Below are 7,644 nucleotides of genomic sequence, written 5' to 3'. Positions count from 1 at the left end.
AATGACATATGAAGGTTCTCAAAATAAAATGTTTGAGACGTCAACTGGTGGAACTCGAATCTCCTTATCTTGTGACTGTAATGCTCAGCTCCTCACCACGGGAACATCCACCCTTCCCTCGGGACCATCAGTAATCCATAGAGTGGCTAGAGCAGGTTCCCTCACTGCTCACCTCATCAGCTCCGGACAGTAGGCCTTCTTGTGGACCACTTGGTTGTAATGGAAACATAACGAACTTGTATGCCGGGGACAATCTATGCATACATGACCAAGACTGGCACACTAGTAGAAACCCAAACCCCTAGAACGACAAAATCCATCGTGCTGCTTCACGCACGTGCTGCACTGACCTCGTCCTTGATGGCCTCTCACTTATTGATCAGAAGTCTTGGGTCTCTTAGCATGACCCCAACTGTCTGCACCTGTTCTGGCTTCCTCTCCTCAAGATTCTCCAATTCAATCTCCCGCTCCCGGGCTATAGAAATCATATCATTCAGGGTCTTGCACCCTGAGAAGCTCACAAGCTCCCTGATCTCATCCCTCAGCATATCATGATACATCACCTTCTGCATCTCCTCTTCCGCTATATACTGCATAACCAACAAAGCTCTCTCCGAAAACTTGGCAGTGATCTCTTCCACAGTCTCAATAGTTTGGGGAAGGCCCTTAAACCCCCCTCGCCAACACCTTGTAGAATCTCGTGACAAACTCTTCCCAAGACATGGCCACCACGATCGCAGATCCCAATGCCCTACCGACCTCCTCTCACTAATCCTGGGCTCGGTCCCTCAAAATACAAGATGTAAATCACACCTTTGCCCCCTAAAGGCAAAAAATCATCCGCTAAGCATTCTCCATGTCAACGATCCATCGACTGCTATCAATGGGGTCCTTATCCCCAAAGAACTCTGGAGCTCCACAAACCTTAAACTCCCGAAATGAGGGAGTTCGCGCTCCTAACTGTCCTGCAGCAATGTTGGCCTGAAAAGCCCCGAGTCGCTTATCTAGCAACTCCATAATCATAGAGCGGTACGCGACCATATGCTCCTGCATAATCTCCATGATCCCCTCCTTGATCATACCAAAGATCATAGGAGTCTGCTCCAAAACACCGCATGTGATCACCAACGATGAACTCCCGCATCTGCTCATCAATCGGCTCAGTGCTAGCACCTGAGTCTTAAGCAGATCCTTCACCAAGAATGCTCACAACCATAATCAAAAGCAACCATGAAATAATCCTAACATACTCAAAAATCCTCATCCCACAGGCTTCCTAGATTCTCCATGACTCCCCTTAATTCGAGTATGGATCCTGTGCTTTCAGGAGCATGGGTCAAATACTACCTTCCATACCTAACCATACTTTCCTCAAGAGTTACCCCGAATACTCTAAGTCACCTTCTTAAATCGGTACTGCAAGTACCTGCTAAACAGCACAACCCAACCCACTAAAGCACTTTCTAGGCTCTCCTAGGTTCTCGACCTCACCCTGCCATCAGTTGCTGAAGAAGTCTCACTAATGTTAGCTAACTACTTCATGAATATAACCACATGCAACAATGATTAAATAATCCTTTGAGTAAAAGAATCAATCCCTACAACGGTTGGACTCAGACAAGAGCAACGCAATAGGATCAAATCCATCACTCTGAGTTTATTTAACCTTTGTAGCATGTAACTTAAAATATTCACTTAATAGTTAACTCCAATCACCAAGGGGTCCCATAAAGCACAAAGCAAGAAACATTCATGCAGTAACACTCCAAGCCACAAAACAACGAAAGGACATCTCAAGCTCACTTACTACAACCATGCTAGGAACTTCTACTCTCACTACTGGTTGCCTTATGCATGAAAATTATACACAATATAGGAAATATGATCCTAATTGTATACAATTTTTAAAGCATACACTTAGCAATCACTTCTACCAATATAGATTCCAAATTTACCATATCATCTAATTCTCCTAGGATACAAGCAATCACATATTAGGCCGATCTATCATGAAATTCCTGAAAGTATCCCTAGCCTTATGCTAGAATGTAAACATTCATATCATATATCACATCAACATGTATGAGTATTTTGGGAATCACTTACTTGAGCTCGGATGATTGCACGCATCACACCCCCTTTTTCTTTATAAAAATCTTTTCAGAAACTTATTTTCTTTAGAAAAATATTTTTAGAAACTTATTTTCTTTCAAAAGATTATCAATTCCTCAGTTTGAGTTCAGGCATACCTGAAAGTGTGCCCGAATCCCTCAAACCAAGGCTCTGATACCAACCTCAAATGTTCCAAAAATTCATAGTAAAATTTTCAGTTTTAAAACAATAAACCATTAAAACGAGTTGTTCCAAAACCGATCAAAGTGAATATATTATTTAAACATCAGAGTAAATATTGAAAATTGCCAACGCAGAAAACTCTGGTGGATGCGACGCAGTTACGTCAAGCATTTCCACTTTTGTACATGAAGTACCTGAGACCACAAACATAAAACTATAAGAACAAATCTTTGTGAGTTCCCCAAAATACCACATACCAATCATACAAATATGGGCCCCGCCCTAGGGTATATTTCAACCCGAACCTGCCATAGTGGGCCCTTCCCTCGGGTATATTTCAACCCGAACCTGCCAAAATGGGCCCCGCCCTCGGGTATATTTCAACCCGATAATAAGATAGTAGGCCCATCCCTAGGGTGTATTTCAAACCGCTCACATAAACAAATATGTACAAAGTACTAGCAACCATTGTACACAACCGAATAATGGGTCGGCATTGGTGCCTTCGACCCATAGATACAGTGAGGAAAGTCATTTCTCCATCGGAAAGATCGCTTAACAGGATACTACTCCGAATAACAGCTCTACCGGTCACCTATTCATTGGAACATGACCAAACTTAACTTATAATAAATATACCTAAAATACCCTTAGGTAAAATATGGTCAAACTCCTTGTCAAAGTCAACCGATTCAACCGGGTCAACTCGGTGACTAAGCTGGGCGTACTTAACAGGTACGCGGGGCGTACTACACATTTGACCATAGTCGAGGGGCTAACCACGTACGAGCAACGTACCCTTTGGTATGCCCAACGTACGCGACTTCCACCCTTTCTTCCCATTAAGAGCTTAATCCTTAAGCTCTTTCGTCAAAAAATCCAGATTTAGCCCTAAAATGATGTTCTCAATCATAAAGTTTCTAACTTTACGATCTTGCATGGCTATTAAGTGCTCAATACCAAATATCCTAACTTCTTAACTCATTAAGACATCTTAGCTCATGCATGAAAGGAAACTAAGGTCCAAGATTACATTTTTATGGCTCCTAATAACTCCATAATGGATTAAGTTTTCAACCTTATGCATTAGAATGGTCCAAACAACCAAGATCTAGTCTTTAAGTCTCAAAGAGACCAAAAGTGCATCTTTTCCAACTTAATCCAATAAGTCACAGTCTCCAACCTTTAGATCTGAATCAATATGATGTCTAGATGGATTAAGTTTCCAACTTTATCCATAACAAGGTCACAAACTTTCAAGATCTAAACTTTATTCACTAAAGTGACCAAAAGCTCATAACACCCAAAACAAGCTACATCTACTAAATGCATCATCAAGATTCACGCTTTATACCTATAGAAGAAAGATCAAGGTGAACAAAGTCTGGATCTACAAGCTCCAATGCAACCAACACTTCTCCAAAGAGCTCATTCTTCTCCAACATGCACTAAGAATACTTCAAATCACTCAAGAACACCTTCATTTGTTCTAAAGGATCAAACTAGGGTTAGGGTTTTCAAGAGAGGGTGTTGGAGAGGTGGAGGTTGAGAATGGAATGGGTTTGGGGAAGTTAAGGAGCTTAAATAGGGCTCACACAACGAAAATAGGGTCTGGGCACTAATCGTGTACTCCTGGTATGCCTAGCATACCAGGGATGCCCTAGTACGTCCAACGTACTTCCTATACGCCTATCGTGCTAGACTAAGTCCAAAACCTTCCAAACTTCTACAACCCTATCTAATTACTTTTGACTTAAAACCTATCGAATTAAAATCCTTAATTCATAAAAGAAGTCTAAAACACCACTTTTCCCATTTTACCATTTCACTCCAAAGCACAAACCGAACTCTTGGATCGCATAATATACATTACCCACATCCGAATGGGTCTACACCTCTCTTTCCCCAAATCCCAAAGACTTATGATACTTGAACTTCGGGTCACATCCCTAAATTATGAAATGACTCGAAACAGGGTGTTACACAGCGCTGTGTTTCGGTTATCTCGGTTTGTGGTGAGTCTCCTCGCAGTGTTTGGCGGGTCGAAGGCACTAATGTCGGCCCATGGATTATTGTTATTTGTTTGCTAGATGTATGTGTGAATCTTGCATGTGTTGTATGTGTTTGTATGCATGTCGGGTGGGGTCCAATGCTAGGCAGGGCCTGATGAGTGTATTGGGCGCGGCCCATTGTATGTGACTGAAAAATCTGTACTGGGTGGGGCACGATGCCAGCCGGGGCCTGATGGAGGTCGTGTAGGGCCTGATGAATACCGGGCGAGGCCCGATGCCAGGTGGGGCCTGATGGTTTATGTATGTATGGTATGTGATATTTTGGGGAACTCACTAAGCTTTGTGCTTATAGTTTTATGGTTATGGTTTCAGGTACTTCTGGTTCGAAAGGTAAGGGCCCGACTTGATCGCAAGTCATCCATCCATGTTTTTGCACCTTGTGGTTTTGGGATTGTACTCTGATAACTATTTTTACTTTGATATGATTTTGAATGATTGAAAAGGGTAAATCGTGTTAAATGTTGAATTAAAAATGAAATTTTTTACCTTATAATTTTTGGGATGTTATATGTTGGTATCAGAGCCTTGGTTTGAGGGATTCGGGCACACTCTCGGGTGTGATTGAACTTAAACTGAGGAACTGGTAATCTTTTGAAAGAAAAACAAATTCTTAAAAGATTTTTATAAAGAAAAGGGGGGTATAATGCGTGTAATCAGCCGAGCTCAAGTAAGTGATTCCCAGAATACCCATACATGTTTGTTATGATATATGTTATGAGAATTGCATGCTAGAATAGGGCTAAGAACCTACTTAGGATTTTATGATTAGGACAGATGCCTTTATATGCCTATTGTATGAGCTTTTAGATATGCATGCTAGTATGGATTTCAAATGATTGGGATAGGATGGCCTGATTAGGTGATGTGCTGGTTAGTTTTCTGATGCATGAATGCTGCTTGCTTTGTGATTTGTGGAACCCTTAGTGATGTCAATTAACTACTGAGTGAATATGTTAAGTCATATGCTGGAAAGGTTAAATAATATCAGAGTGACAGATTTGGCTCTATTGCACAACTCTCATTTGAGTCTAACCGTTGTAGGGATTGAGTCTTTTACTCGAAGGATTATGTAAGCTTTGTTTGATGTGATTGTATTCATGAAGTAGTTAGCTGACATTATTGGGAGTTATTCAGTAGCTGATGGCAGGGTGAGGTCAGGAACCTAGGAGAGCCTAGGAAGTGCTTTAGTTGGTTGGTTTCCTTGTTTAGCAAGTACTTGGAGTATCGATTTGAGAACGTGATTTAGAGGATTCTGGATAACTCTTGAGGAAAGTATTGATAGGTGTGGAAGGTGGTATTAGGCCCATACAACTGAAAGCACAAGATCGATACTCCGTGACTCCCCTTGATAAATCTTGTGAAAAGTGTGGGAAGACCCATGAGAGAGGCTGTCAGGAGACAGGGAGGGAATATTTCAGTTATGGTCAGATGGGTCATTTCAGTAGGGATTTCCCTCGAGGACGAGCTCTACTGTGGTTTCACTTCAATCAGGTGGGCCACAAGAAGATTGATTGTCCGAGGATGATGAGTGGAGCAGTGAGGGCACTTGATCCATCCACTTTGAGGGTCACTAACAGTCGTGAGGGCGGGGAGGAAGCCCTAGCAGTGAGGAGCCGATCATTGCAGCTTCAGTCAGGAGAGGCTACAATTTCATCTGACGCTATCATGGGTACGTTATCTTTTGTTTCCTCGTGCCTTATTATTTATATATGTGCTTTTGAAACATGTACTTGTATGTGTCAGGCATTACCTTTGGTTTATTTTCCCTATAATTGCCTAGGTAATAGTATCAAGGGTCATTATATGCCATTCTGCGTGACGATAATTATGAGTGGGGCACGTCTTGTTGAGCTGGATTTAGATTGTCAGACATTTGTTGTGGGCTATTAGTGGAAGCGATTTAGGGGTACCGCTTGGAAGATAATAGTCGGATCACCGTGTTAGTTCAACATCGGGGCAGAGGAAGTTGTAGTGCAAGTTCGTTGACTTTTGGAATATCAAGATAGACGTGGGTTGCTGCCGGATCAATGTTCTCAGGACGTGAGGGTAGTCCTTGTATCAAAAGCTTGAGGAAAAGATCTCTTGGAAGTTGGTTGTTCCCTCTTGGGACAATAAAGTCAAAATTCAGAAGTGCTTATGTCGCTCTGTATGGATGGAAATGGTTTATTGATGGACTCTTGGGTCTGATCGATGCCGTTACAAGGGAAGGAGCGGTGGTGAGTGGATGATGATGATGATGGTTGCGTCGGCTAGAATTGGCAAGGGAATTTCGAATTGTATTGTTTGAGGATGTTTAGAATGCATAAATCCTTCGGTAAGTGGGATGTTGGGATGGTGATCCATCAGGTCCAGTAAAGGGGTTCATTATTCATTGTCTTTAGTAAGGTTTGCAAGGTGTAGTTAAATCAAAGTGGGGGAGAACCGTTTGGACTATAGGGATAGAATCAGGTGCATAACCAGGAGGAGTTCCACATCCTAGTCAAGAGGGAAGCCAGTTCAAATGACAATCTGGATAGAGGTTGCACAAGGTCAGGGGTTCAGAAACTTTCAACGATAGGGTGGCGCATTTGTAGTGATGCATAACACATATGTGTTTGAATCCAGGTTGAGGATTGTGTTAGAGCCTCTCTGCCTGTTTTGTCTGATGAAGGCTTTGGAGTTCGAAGCATGAACCGAACACTTGATTGGGATGTAGTCAATGTGGTTTGAATCATGTTTGATTGTGGGTTGGTATGAGAGATGGAGGGCAAGACCATGAGTCGGGCTCATGGCTGATATGGGAGTGTTTTAAGACTTCGGAGTAGCCGTAGTATACACAAGGATGATAGGCTGGCGGGGAAGTATAGTAATCCTGCGATGTAGTCCCAACATTCATTAGAACGAGGTAGGCCATTTCAAGAGTGGTCGTTGGGTTGAGGAAGGATCAACACATGCTTGGGTCGAGACAAACAATATTGTTGGAGGACCACTCTTTATTTGGTATGAGGATCGTTGGATCTGAGGCAATGTTGGGCATGTACAACACTTGATTGGGTGAGACCTGTGGGTGAAGCCCGTTCAATTATAAAGACTGGGTGAGACCCATGGGTGAGGCCCATTTGGTTATGATAGTGTGGGTGAGACGTGGTGGAAAATGGCTTAAGCGAGGTATTGGATCATGTTTAGAGTATGATGACTCTGTGGTTAGTGTTTGGCATCCGTATGGTGGTTAGTCTAGGGTAGCCCTCAACAGTTAGACTCTTAGTCAGATCCTTGTGGTGGGACCAGGTATGAGAAT

This window comes from Lactuca virosa, chromosome 5 (assembly GCF_052849685.1).
Source record: "Lactuca virosa cultivar CGN04683 chromosome 5, Lactuca_virosa_CGN04683_v6, whole genome shotgun sequence".
Taxonomy (NCBI): domain Eukaryota; kingdom Viridiplantae; phylum Streptophyta; class Magnoliopsida; order Asterales; family Asteraceae; genus Lactuca; species Lactuca virosa.
This window is presented reverse-complemented; position numbering follows the sequence as displayed.